The sequence below is a fragment of the Macaca nemestrina genome, chromosome 15 (assembly GCF_043159975.1).
Source record: "Macaca nemestrina isolate mMacNem1 chromosome 15, mMacNem.hap1, whole genome shotgun sequence".
NCBI lineage: Eukaryota > Metazoa > Chordata > Mammalia > Primates > Cercopithecidae > Macaca > Macaca nemestrina.
Genome location: NC_092139.1, coordinates 65,475,052 through 65,480,491, shown reverse-complemented (window position 1 = coordinate 65,480,491; position 5,440 = coordinate 65,475,052). Strand labels below are relative to the sequence as shown.

The following is a 5,440-nucleotide window of genomic DNA, read 5'->3' as shown; positions in this document are numbered from 1 at the left end:
TGTAGTAATATCGTAATGAACAATCTTCACTTAGAAAGCAGCTTTGGTACAGACCAATTGGCAATTGATTCAAATATTCCTACTGCAACAGAATGTGCTCCTTGTTTGAAGAGCCTCATTAAAACAAAGTCTCAGTGTTATAACATTACAGTGTAACTGTAATACTTAAGTTTTCTTACAATAATGGTATTTGAAGTCCACACTAGGAAGAATCAATCTTAATAAAAAGGGATCTAGACTATATTACATGTTATGTATATGTTTATACTCCACATATTTATATATAGTGTACAGATCTATACATTTTTATATATCTCTCACACAAAAAATACGTGTATGTGTGTGTGTGTGTGTGTGTGTGTGTGTATATATATATATATATATATGAGGAGAGAGAGAGAGAAAAGGAAAGAAAGATTTTAAGGAACCCGGGACTCACATGTCTTAATTCCATAGGGAAGACCAGCGGACTAGAAATTCAGGTTGGAGTTGATATTGCAGTCTTGAGAGAAAAATTCACAAAGCAGGCCAGGCAGACTAGAAACTCAGGCAGAGTTTGTATATTACAGACCTGCTTCAGGAAACTTCTGTCTCTATCTGAAAGTTTTCAAAAGATTGCATGAGACTTATCAGATCAACTGGATACCAAAGTTTTGCCAAGATAACACATAAAATTAGCCATCACAAAGACCAAATGAAGGTAAGAACAGTTATACTCAGCATGACCCCGAAAAATCCTCTTAAAAATAGTTCCAATATTTTTGAGTATTTAGGGGCTGGATTGTCTTGGGCTATTTAGGGGCTGGATTGTCCTGGGCTGATGGAAATATTGCTAATCAACTGAGATTCTAGTGCAGATGAAATAGATAGTAATTTATCTTTGCCATACTACAATGGTGTTTTGTGCTTCTTACACTGGATTTGCATATCTCTTTATATGGAATTGTTCCAATATATGTCGTTGTCCACTCATGACATGTCTGACCTTTGTAAAATCCCAGAATGCAGCCTATTGACCTAATGTTACAAGGTGCCTAGACTTGATACATTTAGGTTATTCAATTTTTCAACATATCAATTTTTTCCATTATTTATTTAATGATACAAATTATCTGTAACGTGTCAAGTGTCATGTTCCATGCTTCAGTATGCAAATGTAATAACGCAAAGTTGGTAGATGAACTACAATACCAAATATCTATATTTTAAAACCCTGAGGGACTGTACTGAAAGCAATTATATAATATAAATCTAAAATTTAAAAATTGCACAAAAATTATAATTATCACAGTTCTATCCTTAAATATAAGAAAGGTGAGTTCTGTAAACTACTGTGATCTACAAAAAACTCATAGATTGAGACATGATTTAAATTATATTAGCACGTATTTCAGCCAAACAAAATTACATGAAACTTATGTCTGTAAACCTACTGATAGGTTGATCAATTATACTTCCTTAGGTTTATAATTTCACTTAAAATCCATCTAAAAAATCATATAAAACATTGACATGTGGATGCGCATTTTAAGGAAAAAAGTGATCATAATATATTTCTAATGCCTCTGAGGAAGGTATTGGCATTTAAAGTTGGTTTTAATTTTTTTTGTTTCTTTGTTGTTGTTGTTGTTTTTGAGACGGAGTCTCGCTCTGTGGCCCAGGCTGCAGTGCAGTGGCCGTATCGCAGCTCACTGCAAGCTTCGCTTCCTGGGTTTACGCCATTCTCCTGCCTCAGCCTCCCGAGTGGCTGGGACTACAGGCACCCGCCACCTCGCCCGGCTAGTTTTTTGTATTTTTTTAGTAGAGACGGGGTTTCACCGTGTTAGCCAGGATGGTCTCATCTCCTGACCTCGTGATCCGCCCGTCTCGGCCTCCCAAAGTGCTGGGATTACAGGCTTGAGCCACCGCGCCCGGCCGGTTTTAAATATTTTATAGTGAACCTCTAGAGCTATGGAATAATCTTTGTCAATCTAGATGTGATTGATTGAGGGTGAGTTTGGAAAATTTCAGGTAGTTCATGGTACATGTATTTCAACACCGTTTTTCCAAGTCATTGGATACCTAGCTTGCATTTTCTGTATTTTCAGTGGTAATATTGGCTCAGTCTTGAGAGTTAATGTAATTTGATATTATATAATAGAATAGCAATTTTAATTATTTAACATTTTTAAATACAACCCATATTACATTTATCCAAGCCAAATTTTTATAATTAAATATTTTTGAACATTTTTACTCTTAAAAATATCTTTTAAGCGTTTATTTTTTAAAATTTTAAAGTATTTGTAACTTGTATTATACTTTTTAAAAATCTTTAAATTGTTTTTAGCATGAGGTATTACAGAGTCATTCACTCAGTTATTAGAATAAAGTTTTTATTTTATCAGTTAATATTTTAAAAACAAAAATAAAGAACAACTCATTGTGATGTTCCAGTATGTGCTAATAGAAATATACACATCACAATAGTACCCCCACTTTCTTCCCTAAAAATATTTGCATTACTATGTGCAAATTTATGAAGACAACAATTCCCATTCACTTAAAATAACGGATGTTGAATTAAATCACAGAGGCAATGACAAGAATGTGTTGCTGTCGCTCAAGTGAAATTCCCCGTATGACACTCCCAGGTGGTATGGGCAAGTGGACCCTCTAACACCTGCCTGAAATATAAATAAAATATGTACACAATAATGTCCATGCTAAGCAGTGTAAATATCACTTCTAACTAATTCAGCTCCTCAAAATTAATGCCTTACAATTGACCTTTAAGCCCAGTGGTCCGATGGGAAGAAAATGCTAATTAATTATTTGATTCTTATATGAAGTGTTATAACATTGGCAACTATTCACTTATTTTGAATACCCAGCCTAGATTGAAATGGTAGTCTCTATGGGTAAGGTAAAAATAAATACTAAAATCAATAAAACTACAGTAGAACCATGTGCAGTTTGGCATCCCGTGATAGAATATAAGTGAATATCAATACAGTTGGGCAGTAGAATAATCTCTTAGTGTAAATGTGTTATACAACTGTGAAAAAGAATACTTCCAATGTTCTGGACATTGCTAGGTAATTCTACTCACTCTGTCTTTTGATTCTTGTCACGTATCTTTAAATCGCTTCCAATTTGGGTACAATTTTCCCAGAGATGAAGACTAAGATTCTTGTTCCTCGTATATTCTGAAACTCCATCTCAGATATTATGACTAGATTCAGGCAACGACTTATCTGCCTGAATAAGACGAAAGGGCTTTTCAAAACGCCTTCAACCAATTTTAACCACCACTGTAAACATCTGCATGATGGCCGGTATTCTGGAGTTGTTGCAAACTTACTCTGATCCAACTCCAACTATTAATTCTAATTTTTTAATGCCCTGTTTTTCCTTTTACCTGATCCCCTAAAACTACCTTATTTTCTGACCATTTCTGGGGCCTGTTGGCCTGCTTCTCTAGTTTCAATCTAATTTGTCAATCCCTAACATCATCAATTAAGTTATTCATTCACTCAACACATATTTCCTAAGGACCTACCATGTGGAAGTGTACCCGTAAATATCAATTCTTGTAATTATCTGTTACTCCGTCTGTCCTCCTCCTATCCATCATTTATCTGGCATCTGTCTATTGATCTACCTTTCTAAATACCTATCATCTTCTAATACTTTCAAGTTATGAAACATAGTTCTTTTTCATTTTGTATCGAAAGATGGCATCTACTGGTGATATTTAAAATTACTACTGAAGTAAATGAAAGTCAAAGAAGTTTGTATTTTATGACAACTGAAAGTAAGTGTGGAAACAAGAAATCCTGCAAAAAAATCAAGGATAATTATGACATAAGGAGACTTTGGTCAGAATGAAAGTAAGTGTCTTTTGTGCTTTACATTTAATTTACAAGTATACCCTCTTTGTTAATACAAGGTGTTACAACAATCATGATATCTTGCTCCCTAGAAACACTGACTTTTCTCTTCCCATAGTTCTCTGCATATCTCTGTCTTTTAAATAACTGATTATGTCTAGATAAGTCTTATAAAAATAATACGGAAAAACACACGGCAAAACAGAATATTTTACCTACTTTTATATAGTGTCTGGCCTTTACTATCATTTGCTTCCTGAATCAAATGGGTGATATTCATGCATGAAAACAAAAATAGGAATGACAAAAATCCCAACTCACAGGACTAATGACACAATCACATAATTGGAAAATAAAAGTAAAATATAGTTTTTGAGAAATTTCAGGGAAAACTACAAGGAGAATTTTAAATTTATAAAAGGGGTTTAGCATGAATTAAACTATAATAAAAATTGGAGAGGCTGAATTATTAGAGGCCCACAAAAGAAGAAGAGCAAAAGAATATATGAGAATATTTGGCAAGAGTACGTGAAGTTTGGTGTGGTTGGAAATATGTGTTGTTCAAGATTGAATGAGGGCTAAAGGTAAAGTGAGAGTCTTATTCAGTCAATGGAGAAAAACTTATAGTTAGAAAAATTCTGTTTGTACATAGGCCAATATAGCAAAAAGAGGTGGAAAATCAGCAGTACTTGGGATAATATATGTTATATTATTTGTTTCATTATTAACTGACTACTCACAGAGTGTCACTAGAAGATTTAAAAGTAAAGAATAGAGACGACAATTTAGAAATTTTCATAAAAATACAAGGTTAAATTCCCTACCAATCAACTGGAAACTTACATCTGAAATCTAGAAGAATGATCAAAGTCAGAAATAAATATTGGGGAGTTATTAGTATATACACAACAAATTATCTTTGATATTAAAAAGAAAAAAATAAGTAGTAGCTAGAAAAGTATAAGGACGCAATTTGGAGTCATGACTGTCATTATTTTTGCTTTGAAGGAAATTGGACAGTGAATAAAACTATGAAGTAAGGAAGCAGAAAAACCGAAAGAAAAGAGTGACAGAAATCAATGGAAAGTTTCTTCTACCTTTCTTCTTAATGTTAATAATCATTAAATCAGTTATAAAAAGAGACATTTTCTTTTTTAAACTATATTTTTATTGTGGTAAAATACATACAGCATAACATTTGTTATTTTAATATTTTTATATGTACAATTTACTGCCATGAATTTCATTCACAATATTGTACAACCATCACCACATCTAGTTCCAAAATTTGTTATCAACCCAAACAGAAATCCAATACTGTACTCATTAGGCAACAACTTCCCAATTCCCTTTAACCCCAGCCCTTGATGACTTCTAGTCTATATTATGTCTCTATGAATTTTCCTATTCTAGATATTTCACATACATGTTCATTCATCTAAAATGTATGCTGCTTTATGTCTGGTTGATTTCGCTTAGTATATTGTTTTCAAGGTTCAACCATGTTGTAGCATACATCAATACTTCATTCCTTCTAATGATTGAATAATATTCCATTGTAATATATA

General features: G+C 33.1%; 1 long non-coding RNA gene across 1 annotated transcript; it reads left to right on the top strand.

The window, feature by feature from the left end:
- The first annotated feature begins 568 nt into the window (after positions 1-568).
- LOC139358899 (uncharacterized) lies at positions 569-5,014 on the top strand. The gene is made up of 3 exons (XR_011614397.1): positions 569-700; positions 3,717-3,872; positions 4,881-5,014. It is a non-coding gene; the product is annotated as an uncharacterized lncRNA (long non-coding RNA).
- The last annotated feature ends 426 nt before the right edge of the window (positions 5,015-5,440 follow it).